The following is a 14186-nucleotide window of genomic DNA, read 5'->3' on the forward strand; positions in this document are numbered from 1 at the left end:
TTCATTCATACTGTCAAAAATTCAAGTGGCAGGACTGCCATTTTTATGGCTGAATTATATTCATACACACATTTATCTATACACACATACACACACATATATATGAAAAATGTGGGGGATAGAGGCAGTCAAAGTTTGCAGATAATTTTAGACTAGGTCTTCCGTATCTGCAGTTCATCTGTGGATTCAACAAGCAGCAGATTGTGCTGTACTGTAGTATGTATTGAAAAAAAATCTGTCTGTAAATGAACCCATACAGTTCAAAACCATGCTGTTCAAGGGTCAATGGAATATGCATATATGTGTGTGTGTGTATATATATATATACTCATTTGTAAAGCCTTGGAAAGTGCTCACATTTCCATGACAATATTTTAAGTCTATTTTTATATCCCACAAATCAAGTATTATTATGTTCATTTTTATAGATAATATTTGTTTATATTTACCTATTTACCAATGTCTTTGGTATTATACCTTCTCATATTTCAGATTTTCCTTATGGGATTACTTTTCTTCTTTATGAAATATATCTTTCAGGATCTTTATTAGTGGGATCTATTGGGAATAATGGCGTAGGAAATGGCAACTTACTCCAGTACTCTTGCCTGGAGAACTCCATGGAAAGAGCTCGGTGGGCTGTAGTCCATAGGGTCACAAAGGGCCGGACACGACTGAGCACTGGGAATAAACTATTCCAGTTTTTGATTTTTGGAAAATGTCTGTATGTAGTCCACATTCTTGGAAGACAGCTTTTTCAGAGAGCACAATACTAGTTTGACAGTTATTTCCGCTTTGTATTTTAAAGCTGTTATTTCACTCACAGCTGGCTTTCATTGTTACTGGTAAGATGCCTGCTGTCTGTTTACTTGCCTTTCCTTTACAAATGACCTTCTTTCCTTCTGGCTGCTTTTAAGGTTTTTGTTTTGTTATTTGTAATTGTACCATGATGCATAACATATAGTAAGTAAGACCTTTATCTGCCCCGGTTGGGATTTGCTGGGCTTCTTAATCTCCAGATCCACATTTTTTATTAATTTTGAAAAACCACAACCATCCTATCTTCAAATGTCATGTTTTCTATTCTTTACATAAATTTTGATTAGATATTTGTTCAGCCCTCTTATCAATCTTCTATGTCACTTGATATTTATTTCATATATTTTATCTGTCTCCATGTGGCTTTCTGGGTAATTTCTTCAGAATTTTTTAGTTAGATCAATTTTCTACTTAGCTATGTTTAAATTGCCTTTTAGCCCATCCTCTGGGTTTTAAATTACCAGATTAAATAAAAAATTTCTAATAGTTCCATTTCCTTACTGTTCAGAATTTCCTGATTATATAAGCAGGTTAGTATTTTTTTGTCCACTCTTTTTCCCCCCTTACATTTTGTTAATAAATTTTTTTTTTAAATTAACACACAGAAAAACTGGCTTTGGGGACTGTTCAGCTCTAGGAATTTTAACATATGCATAGATCTGTGTAATCACCATGACCACGAGTCTTATCACTCTGAAAAAAATCCCTTGTGCTATCCATTTGTAGTCACATTCTTCCCCACTCTTTCCACTTACTCCCACACTCCCTGGAGTGCAAGATGAGCCTGAGAGGATTTCTTGGCTCATGTGACCTAGAACATCCCCAAACAGGTGCTATTTCTTTTGACAGTGTCATCCTAATGGGTGTGAGGTGGTAACTCATTGCGTGGTCAATGTTTTTATCATGTGTCTGGCACTTTGCCTGGAGAATGAAATGGCAACCAACTCCAGTATTCTTGTCTGGAGAACCCCATGGACTGGAGGCTGTCAGGCTCCTCTGTCCATGGGGTCGCAAGAGTTGGACACAACTTAGCAACTAAACCACCACCGGGCACTTTGCTAGTATAGCTCAGGGAACAGGTTTGGGGCTTGTGGGTATAAAACACATACAAGTGACTAACTACAGTTGTGCAAATTGCTCCAAAGAAGCTGAAGGGCCAGGGTGGAGTGCCTGACTAATTCCTGGAGAAGGAACATCTCTTAAAGACATGGTAGCTACCTCCCATGCATTCTCTTTGGAAGTGGAACTTGTCATGCTGCTCCATTAACAGGCTTCTGGGGAGGTAGCCTTTTGGCTGCTCAGTTTTTAGAGGCCCGCAGATTTTTTTTCTCAGCACACATCAGATTTCGGGACTGGGTTTTGCAAAACATCTTCAAAGGCCCCCAAAGAGCTCTTAATCTGGCAAACAGTTTTCCATCAATAAACAGGGCAGTGTTTCCTGCCTAGATACCTATTAAACTTGTATCTCCCCACCCAGAAAGAGTCACTTTTAGCCAGATGTTCCCTGGTTGGGGCAAGATGCTCTGCTGACCCAAGGCCACCTGGTTTTCTGTGATTCCCACTTGTCAACTTGTGACTAGAACCTGGATGACCATTGAGGGGAAGGCAGTAGTAAATGCGGCCAGGAGACATGGAGGATGACTGCTGTGTTTGGGTGCCTTTTCTGTAAGTCCTTCTAAGATTAAGATATTCTTTAATAAAATGGAAGGATTGAACTTTATGATCCCTTATTTGGCATTTGGTGAGTTTTGAGAGGAGATGATTAGGTCAGCTGTTTCAACACTTTCTCTAAAAAGAGATAGATAAAATGGATGATGTTCATAGGCCAACATCATCCATAGCCATGCTCAATTCTTGGAAAAGTAGCTGCAATGCCACTCTCTCCTTTACCACTCAGAAAGTCCACTGGAAAGTTTAATTACTGGGTTGGCCAAAAAGTTTGTTCTGGTTTTCCTGTAATAGCTTACAGGGGAAAAAAAAAACCCAAATGAACTTTTAGGCCAACCCAATATAAGTGTAATACTATTATAGTGAAACATATTTAACATAGCACCTGATACTTGGCAAATTCTCAAAACTAATTCTCTCTAAAATAACTTAAAGTAATATTTTAAATTATTATTATTTATATTTAAGATTAACTGACAACTTACGATAGCCAAGGGCTTCCCTGGTGACTCATATGGTAAAGAGTCCACCTGCAATGCAGAAGACCCAAGTTTGATCCCTGGGTCAGGAAGATCCCCCTGGAGAAGAAAATGGTTACCCACTCCAGTATTCTTGCCTGGTGAATCCCATGGACAGAGGAACCCTGGAGTCCATGGGGTCACAAAGTGTCAGACGTGAATGAGCAACTAACACACACAGGATAGTCACACTACATTCCAGAAGCCAAATCCAGTCTGGCACTTGCTTTTAGATAACCTGTGAGCTAAGAATAATTTCTGAAATTAGTTAAAAAAAAAATTCTGTGATACATGAAAACTGTATGCAATTCAAATTTCGGTGTCCGTAAATAAAGCTTTACTGGGATTCAACAATGCCTAGTTTTGCTTATGCACTGGCTGTGGCCGCTTTCACACTACAGCGGCAGAGTACTTGTGACATACCATAGGACCCAAAACCTAAAATATGTACCACCTGGTCATTTATAGAAAAAGTTTGTTGACACTTTCTCAGATTCTGATCTCTATTGGAATCAACTTCATATTTGTATCCAGTTGTTGTATCTGCACTTTGCACCATTTAGCCAATAAAGGATGGAAAGTATCCAAGAAAAAGGCTCAAATACCACAAACTAGAGTGAGCTACCTAGGGTTCCTTCTCACATCGGGTACATGACTACTGGAAAAATCACAGCTTTAACTATCTGGACCTTTGTTGGCAAAGTGATGTCTCTCATTTTTAATACACTGTCTAGGTTTGTCATACTTTGCTTCCAAGGAGCAAGTGTCTTAATGTCATGGCTGCATTCACTGTCCGCAGTGATCTTGGAGCCCAAGAAAATAAAATCTGTCACTGTTTCCATTTTTTCCCTTTCTATTTGCCAGGATATAATGGGACCAGATGCCCCTGCTTAATTCTCTAAACAATTAGATCAAATCTGTAAGAGGTGGCCTGCCTCTGGGCAGTGGTAGCTGCTACAACCCTTCAAAAGGAGGCTGAACAGTTAACCAATTGCTGTTTGACTTAACACCAGGTTCAGACTTTGGTAAGTTCTAAGGGAAGAGAACGGGTTTCCTACAGAGGGTCGATTTGAGCTCAGGTTATACTTTCAGATGACGCAGCAGTTACCATAAAAATCTAAATATGCTAAATCCTGCCCCCCACCACAGAAATGGGGCCCCTGGAGCATGATTATATAGAAACCACAGATATGATCTATTCCTGTCGCTGCAACGCAGGAAGGGGAATGTCAAGGGGGAATGGTTCACAGACAGAAGTGGTTTTATGGGAAAAGGAAAAAGGCTGCTGGAATACACAGTGACCTCCTAAACCCAAGTCATGGAGGCATAAACCTATCTCCAGGAACTTCTGCCCCAGAAGCCAGGCTGAGAGCCTGCAACCCAAGACTTAGGGCTTGGAACAGGGAAGATATTAAAAGTTTTCACACATTCCTGGTATGCGTATACCATTCTACATGTGCACAGGGCTTTGGGGAAGAAAGAGATACACTTACTGCAGAGAATAAACAGGCAATTGTGGCTTCAGCATACGGACACTCATAGAAGCTACGCAGATTCCAAAAGAAGTGGCAATGATTCACCATCGGGGTCACCAAGAGTGGGTGCAGAGGTGATAAAGGGAAACAAGATGGTTGCAACTGCCGAAACAGCAGGCCTAGAACCGGTAACTTGGCAACTAACTCTCATACCTTAAAGTCCAGATCCATCCAATTATTCTCCAATCTATACAAAGGAAGAATGAGAAAAAGCCCTAGAATGCGGCTTCAACAGAGGTCTGGGAGGCCTTGGGTGGCTAGTTAATGAAAATGAGCAGTACTTCTTTCCCCCAAATGCAGCTTGTCAAGCCATCAGGGAGACTCATCTTGGAACTCAGTAGGGAAGCAAAGCCCTTTAAAACTGGTTAGTTGAGATCGGGGTAACTTCTGGAATGAAACATACAATCAGTCTGGAGAGTTGAGACCAGCTCCATCTGCACACAAACAACCCAACACCAGACCCCACATAAGGAGGCCCCCAGATAAGGCCCATTCAGACCAGAGAAACATGTTCTGGGAAAGACTGGCGGATTTCACTGTCATGCCCAGAATACCTGGCAATTTCAGGCACCTCTTGGTGCTGGCAGACACATTATCTGGGTGGGACAGGAAAGTGTATCCTGCTAGAAGTGAAACAGCAGCTCAAGTAGCTAAAGGCATTACTAAAAGAAATAATGCCACCCCTGCCACCCCGGTCTGGGTTCCAGGATCCTTGGAAAGTGATAGGGGTCCAGCATTTGTGTCTCAAGTGACTAAGTGAATGAGTGCCCTGGGCCTTGCACTCAGCTTGGAGACTCCAATCTTTCGTGAAAAGGTCAACAGCTGCAGCAGCACAGGATTCAACTCCTATAGAGTCAAATGGCAAATGAATTGGTAGTTGACAATTCTTTGATCAAACAATTAAAGCTTTCGTTTGTTTCTGAACCAAACTGGGCCTGCTTCTGTTGGCTGGAACAATACCGGGCAGTCAATACCTGACTTGAAAAGGACAGAACGAGCCATCTACTTGCCTTCATTCTTCCTTTTCCGTGCCCACAGCCTGGGTTCCTTCCCCGACTCCAGCTCGCTCTGCTGTATAATAATGATCTCCATTGCCCTCAGGATTGGGGGCAAAGGAGGTGAGGGAATGAGGACAGGACAGACGTGGGTACAGTTTGGTGACTTCCTCTTCCTGGAAATATTCTGAGTGCCTGCCTTAGTGATGGCAGGTTATTCTGAGCTCCTGAGTCTATGGGGGGGGGGGGTGTAATGATGTCATTAATATCCTCTGTGCTAAGTGGGCACAGATGGACAAAGCAGGTACCCAGGAAGCTGGAGGAAGGCAAGGGAGGCACTGGTGGGTTCACAGGCTGAGCAAAGCACTCTGATGTGCTACTGGCGTCTGGAGTTAGCCTCTGACTGTGAGGTCCTTCTGGGGACCACGGCCGTGATCAAAGAACCAGTGGAGTTGGCTGCGGGTGGTGGTGATGGGTATTGCTGGTGGAGAATGGTACCTTTTAATGTCTCACTTCTTTGCCATTTTTTCTTATGGCGAAAGTCATAAAACCACTGCATATTTACAAAAAAAAAAAAAGAAAAAAAAGGTTGGATCTCATCATCAAGCAATTTCACTGAACAATATCTATAGAGATTCACCTATGATTTTTTCTAGATTCTAGGAATGGAGGGAGAATGAAGGACTCCTTCTTTCCTGGAATTTAAAAACAGATGAACAAATGGATAAGGCATTTTCAGAAAGCATTAAGGGCAATGAAGAAAATAAAATAGAGCACAGAGTAACTTCTTGGGAGTTTAGAAGAATGACCATTAATCACATTTTCATGTGCGTGCTTTTTCAGGGTCTCTTTCCCCTCAGTATCTGCCCTCCTGAGCTAACTATATATCATCTATCTGAGAATGGGATCATGATGTACATTCTGTATTGTAACCTTATTTTTTTTCACTTGATATATTGTGAATATCTTTTGGTTTCATTACTTATTCATTTGCATCTTTTTTTATGGATGTGGAGCAATTATTCAGATAGGCTGTACCACACTTACATGACCCTTATGACTGTACACGGGTTGCTTCCAGTGTGCTGAAGGGATGATGTCTCTGGGGTCTGTCCTTTACCTTCCATCATCACTGTCACCTCCCTGGCTCAGGCTCACACTGACCCTCACTTGGACCATTGAAATAGCCTTCTAACTGGTGCTCTGTCTCCATTGTACACTCTTCTGAGCAGACTTTATATTTCTGATAATGACACTTTTCTGCCTCCAAACTATCATTGGCTCCCTTTGTGTACACAATAAAGCCTAAACACCATAACTTTATCGCTCTTGGGTTGTGCACCAATAAAACCGGATAGCTTGAATAAAACACATGAAAAGATGCATATGCATAACATTCTTAGGTATTAGGGAAATGCAAACCAAACCACAATGAGGTACTACTTCACAGTTACTAGGATGGATATAAATACATATTCCAATATATGGGGTGATGTATTGAAACATAACAAGTATTGATAAGGATGCAGAGAAACTTGAACCCTTGTAACATTGTTGGTGGAAATATAAAGTCTTTGTGGGAAACATTTTTGCCATTCCTCAGACAGCTAAACGTAGAATTGCTGTGGGTCCTAGCAATTCCTCTTTTAGGTACATACCCCAAAGAACTTAAAACAGAGACTTGAACAGATACTTGTATGTTGGTGCTCACTGTAACACTATTTACACTAGATAAAAGGTGGAAACCCCTTCACGGATCACAGCCTTGTCATGGCAGATGGGCTTGTGTAACTCAATGAAGTTATGAGCCATGCCCTGCAGGGCCAACCAAGATGAACGGGTCATAGTGGAGAGTTCTGACAAAACATGGACCACTGGAGGAAGGAATGGCAAACCACTCCAGTGTTCTTGCTGTGAGAATCCAATGAATGGTATGAAAAGGCAAAAAAATATGACACTGGAAGATGAGCCCCCCAGGTTAGAAGGTATACAATATGCTAATAGGGAAGAGCAGAGGGCAATTACTAATAGCTCCAGAAAGAATAAAGTGGTTGGGTCAAAGCGGAAACGACACTCAGTTATGGATGTGTCTGGTGGTGAAAGTAAAGTCCGATGCTGTAAAAACAATATTACATAAGAACTTGGAATGTTAGGTCCATGAATCAAAGTAAAGTGGACATGGTCAAACAGGAGATGGAAAATAGTGAACATCTTAGGAATCAATGAACTAAAATGGATAGGAATGGATGAATTTAATTCAGATGACTATTATATCAACTACTGTGGGCAATATTCCCTTAGAAGAAATGGAGTAGCCCTCAAAGTCAACAAAAGAGTCTGAGATGCAGTACCTGGGTACAATCTTAAAAATGACAGAATGATCTCAGTTGGTTTCCAAGGCAAATCATTCAACAACAGAGTAATTCAGATCTATGCCCCAACCACTGATGTCAAAGAAGCTGAAATTGAATGGTTCTATGAAGACCTACAAGAACTAGAACTAGAAACAACACACACACATACAAAAGATGTCCTTTTCATCATAGGGGATTGGAATGCAAAACCAGGAAATCAAGAGATACCTGGAGTAACAGGCAAGTTTGGCCTTGGAGTACAGAATGAAGTAGGGCAAAGGCTAACAGAATTTTGTCAAGAGAACATGCTAGTTATAGTAAACACAACTTTTCAACAACCCAAGAGACAACTCCACACATGGACATCACCAGATGGTCAATATCAAAATCAGATTGATTATATTCTTTGCAGCCAAAGATGGAGAAGCTCTATATAGTCAGCAAAAACAAGACCTGGAGTTGACTATGGCTCAGATCATCAGCTTCTTACTGCACAATTCAGGCTCAAATTGAAGAAAGTAGGGAAAAACACTAGGCCATAAGGTATGACCTAAATCAAATCCCTTATGATTATACAATGGACGTGATGAATAGATTCAAGAGGTTAGATCTGGTAAACAGAATGCCTTAAGAACTATGGATAGAAATTTGTTAACACTGCACGGGAAGCAGTGACCAAAACCATCCTCAAGAAAAGAAATGCAAGAATGCAAAGTGATTGTCTGAGGAGGCTTTACAAATAGCTGAGGAAAGAAGAGAAGCAAAAAGCAAGCAAGAAAGGGAAAGATATGCCCAACTGAATGCAGAGTTCCAGAGAATAGCAGAGAGATAAGAAGACCTTCTTAAGTGAACAATGCAAAGAAGTTGAGGAAAACAACAGAATGGGAAAGACAATGAGAAAGAATAGAGATCTCTTCAAGAAAACTGGATATATCAACGGAACATTTCATGCAAGGATGGGCAGGATAAAGGACAGCAATAGTAAGGACCTAAGAGAAGCAGAAGATATTAAGGAGAGGTAGCAAGAATACACAGAAGAACTATGCAAAAGAGTAGCCTTGGATAACCACAATGGTGTGGTCACTCACCTAGAGTCAGACATCCTGGAGTGTGAAGTCAAATGGGCCTTAGGAAGCATTACAACAAACAAAACTAGTAGAGATGATGGAATTCCAGTTGAGCTATTTCAAATCCTAAAAGTCGATGCTGTTAAAGTACTGCACTCAATATGCCAGCAAATTTGGAAAACTCAAAAGTGTCCTCAGAATGAAAAAGTCACTTTTCATTCCAAACCCAAAGAAGGACAATGCCAAAGAATGTTCAAACTACCACACAATTGTACTCATCTCACATGCTAGCAAAGTAATCCTCAAAATTCTCCAAGAGAGGCTTCAACCGTACATGAGCTGAGAACTTCCAGATGTACAAACTGGGTTTAGAAAAGGCGGAGGAATAAGATATCAAATTGCCAAAATTCATTGGATCATAGAAAAAACAAGAGAATTCCAGAAAAACATCTGCTTCATTGACTACACTAAAGTCTTTGACTGTGTGGATCACAACAAACGTGGAATTCTTAAAGAGATGGGAATACCAGACCATCTTGCCTGTCTCCTGAGAAACTTGTATTCTCAATCAAGTCAGGAAGTAACAGAACATTACATGGAACAAAGGACTGGTTAAAAATTGGGAAAGGAGTATGAGAAGGGTGTATATTGTCACCCTGCTTATTTAACTTATATGCACAGTACATCATGTGAGATGCTGGGCTGGATGAATTACAAGCTGGAATCAAGATTCCCAGGAGAAATATCAACAAGCTCAGATATGCAGATGACACCACTCTAATGGCAGAAAGTGAAGAGGAACTAAAGAGCCTCTTGATGAGGGTGAAAGAGGAGAGTGAAAAAACTGGCTTAAAATTTAACATTCAAAAAACAAAGATCATGTTATGTGGTCCCATCACTTCATGGCAAATAGATGGGGAAAAAGTGGAAGCACTGACAGATTTTATTTTCTTGGGCTCCAAAATCACTGGAGATGGTGACTGCAGCCATGAAATTAAAAGATGCTTGCTCCTTGGAAGGAAAGCTACGACAAACCTAGACTGCATATTAAAAAGCAGAGACATCACTTTGCCAACAAAGGTCTGTATAGTCAAAGCTATGGTTTTTCCAGTAGTCATGTATGGATGTGAGAGCTGGACCATAAAGAAGGCTGAACACCAAAGAACTGATGCCTTCAAGTTGTGGTGCTGGAGAATACCCTTGAGAGTCTCTTGAACTGCAAGGAGATCAAACCAGTCAATTCTAAAGGGAATCAACCCTGAACATTCTTCAGAAGGACTGATGCTGAAGCTGGAGCTCCAATACTTCGGCCACCTGTTGAGCCAATTCACTGGAAAAGACCCTGATCCTCGGAAAGATTGACGGCAAAAGGAAAAGAGGGCAACAGAGGATGAGATGGTTAGATAGCATCACCGACTCAATGGACATGAATTTGAGCAAACTCCAGGAGACAGTGAAGGACAGGGAAGCCTGGTGTACTGCAGTCCACAGATCACAAAGAGTTGGACATGACTTAGTAACTGAACAACAACAAAAAAGGTGGGGAAAAACCCAAGTGTCCCTAACAGATAAACAAAAAGTGATATATACATACAATGGAATATTATTCAGCCATACTTAAGAATATAGTTCAGGTTCATGCTACCACATGGATTAACCAAAAAAAAATTGAGTATATAAATCAGACACAAAAGGATAAATGTTATATCATTTCACTTATGTGAAATATATAAAATAAGCAATTCATAGAAATGGAAGGTAGACCAGAAGTGACCATGTTCCAGAGATTGGAGAGTTGTTGTTTAATGGGTACAGAGTTTTCGTTGGGAGGATAAGGTTTTCATAGTGGTTATGGCTGCACAGCAGTGTGAATGCGATTCATGTGAATGAATTATGTGCCTAATAAGGGTAAGGTGGCCAATTTCATGCCATGTATACTTGGCCACACAGACATGCACACAGCACTGGGTGGCTTGTCCACCCTCACCTCTGTGCTTTTAGTCACAAAGTTGGTTCTTCTTGGTGCACATTTTGTTTTTCCTAACATTTCTGCCTGTTGAAATCCCATTTCATTTTCGAGTCCTACCTTAAATGCTACCTCCTTCCTTGATGACGTTCCTAACTTATTGTCCCTCCAATCAAATCAATGTGATGTTTAATTTGTTTGGGCTTTGGGAATTCTCTATACATTTCTTTTGGGCTGTTTTCTTAGGTCCCTGTTAGACTATAATATGGGGCTTCTACCGATTGCTTATTTTATATATTTCATATAAGTGAAATGATATAACATTTATCCTTTTGTGTCTGATCTATAATGTTTTTGTGGTTAATCCATGTGGTAGCATGAGCTAGAACTATATTTGTATGTATGGCTAAATAATATTCCATTGTATGTATATATCACATTTTGTTTATCTATTAGGGACACTTGGATTTTTCCCATCTTTTCTGTTGGTCACAGGGACCCCCTGTTCATCTTTGCATAATTCATTCAACAAATATGTATTGAGCCCATGCTGTGTACCAGCTTGGCACATAATGCCAATATATGGTAAAAGTTAAAATAATGTTAGACTGAGTTGAAATGTCGTAAGTGGTCTGAACCCCAAATCCTCAGAGGAATTTCATAGTGGTGTAACTTTAAGGAGGAGTCACTTTCCTCCATACTTAAAAGACTTGTGGCTTTCATTTCTGGAGGTAGTCAGCTATAGGCTTCCCTGGGGACTCAGATGGTAAAGAATCCACCTGCAATGTGGGAGACTTGGGTTTGATCCCTGGGTCAGGAAGATCCCCTGGAGAAGGGCATGGCAACCCACTCCAGTATTATTGCCTGGAGAATCCCATGGACCAGGGAGTCTGGCGGGCTGTAGTCCATGGGGTCGCGAAGAGTCAGACATGACTGAGCATGCACACATGTGGAAAACCCATTATGCCTTGCTGTTACCTCCATCATTCATCAGTCAGCTGTGACAGGCTGTTTTTCCTTTCTTCCAGGAAAATATATTACCCATCTTTGGGGAAATTGTTTTCCTTTTCCCTTCCTCCAACTCCAACCCATGTACTTGAGTGAGCTGCCATGTTCTTATGCGATTTCACTCTCTTGGTCACTATTGATTGGTCCAAGGTGGACACTTAACCCAAGCTGGGCCAATTAGAGCTTTTCCCTGGAATTAAAAAAACCAGAACAGAGGAGCAGAGCCTGGGGGAGACCAGAAGCCATACTGTCATCTGTGTAAGAGGAAGGCTTGTAGCAGGACAGTGTATGGCTGATGCACAGACAGAAAGGGCCCTGGCACCAGCTGCATCCAAAGATCCAGGTGTGTTTTTGTCCATCCTATAGCTCACTGTTTCAATCCTTCATTGTATTCCAACAAATTTCTAAATTAGTCTAAACTGGAATTCTGTCCCTTGGAACCAATTTGCTGCAAACTCTCTGAGCCTTGGTTTTCTCATTAAAAGGGATGATAATCCCTTTTTCATAGAATTGTTATCAATATTTTAAAAAGATATTGCATATAAAGTGTTCAAGACAGCACCTGGCATATAATAAGTGACCAATAATTGTTAACAATGATTATCATTTAAATCAGTACCCATGGTGCCTACAGACAATGTGGGTGCTCCCTCTGAGCCTATTGAATCAGAAAAGAGTTTCGATTCTTCTTTCAGCTCTGTCCATGAGAGAAGGGTCATTCTTTGTGACTTTAGTGCCTTCAGTCCTCATTTGGCCCAGCCACGCCTCCTTCTCTGATGACAACCTGAGTTCTGAAGGGCTCTCACCATTTTCAGCTAGTTCTGGCGGAAGTGTCTCCCACCATGGGGGCCTGAGACAGATGGGTTTATCCCACACTCCAAACAGAGCCTCACCTCATTCCATTTCCATTTGGCTCCAGCTGGTAGACACCTACTGCACAGCTCCAAGGCTTAATTGCATTCTGCTTGTATGTTGCCAGACACTAAAACCTTGTTGTTGGGAGTTAAGTGTTTTGGGAAATGGGCTGTATTATTTTGCCAACCGAGGCTCTGGAAAGTTGGAACTGCTGAATGAGCCGCCAGACCTGACCTTGGTCTCCGACTGGTGCACCTGTACTCGCCAGGGAGGACATGTTGAATCACTTGCTGTGAGCTCTGTGAATCGACTTGGAAGATGCCCTGCTCCTGCAGGGACATTTAGTGGCACATAGTAGGCTCTCAATTGTTCTCATAATATAAATATATTGTGAATTACTCAGGCCATTAAAGGTAAAACAATGGCAAGCAACTAAATCATGGTTGGTGCCAGACAGGGTTTTAAGCCCTCTATGTGTACTAACTCGGTGGTTCACAAACTGCTGCACACTAGAATCACCTGGGTAACTTCTAAAGGTTCTGATGCTCAGGCCACACCCTGTACCAATGACATCAGAATCGCTGGGCAGCAAGAGTTTTAAGAACTCCCTGGGTGATTCGAATGTGAAGTCAAAGACAAGATTCAGTGAAGGTCCTCATATAATCCTCCCAGCCAGTCTATGACGTGGGTACTGTTACCCACACTGTACTATTGAGGCAACTGGCGCACAACAGACAGGTTAGGTGACTTTCCCAAGGTCACACAACTGGTGAGTGTCAGAGTCAGGTTTGGGAGCAGGTTACCAGGTCCCAGAGCCCAGGCTTTTAATTCTAGAGTAAAGCACTGCAACTCCGTCACTACGCTTCATCCTGCAACAGAAGCCTGAGTTTCTCCTTTTATACTCTCTCCCCACCCCACAGCTTGGGGATGCCTCATCCTCTCCCGATTTCTTCTCATTGGTCTTCTCACCTTCAGTCTCATGGAGAAGGCAATGGCATCCCACTCCAGTACTCTTGCCTGGAAAATCCCATGGTCAGAAGAGCCTGGTAGGCTGCAGTCCATGGGGTCGCTAAGAGTCGGACACGACTGAGCGACTTCACTTTCACTTTTCACTTTCATACATTGGAGAAGGAAATGGCAACCCACTCCAGTGTTCTTGCCTGGAGAATCCCAGGGACAGGGGAGCCTGGTGGGCTGCCGTCTATGGGGTCGCACAGAGTCGGACACGACTGAAGTGACTTAGCAGCAACTTAGCAGCAGCATGGGTCACATTAAAAAGGTAAGACAAGTGAAATTAATACAACATTTTATTTAACCCAATATACCCCAGATATTATCATTTTGACATGCAATCAATGTTAAAAAATGTTAATGAGATATCCCACATTTTTCATACTAAGT

The sequence above is a fragment of the Bubalus kerabau genome, chromosome 16, assembly GCF_029407905.1.
Source record: "Bubalus kerabau isolate K-KA32 ecotype Philippines breed swamp buffalo chromosome 16, PCC_UOA_SB_1v2, whole genome shotgun sequence".
Taxonomy (NCBI): Eukaryota; Metazoa; Chordata; class Mammalia; order Artiodactyla; family Bovidae; genus Bubalus; species Bubalus kerabau.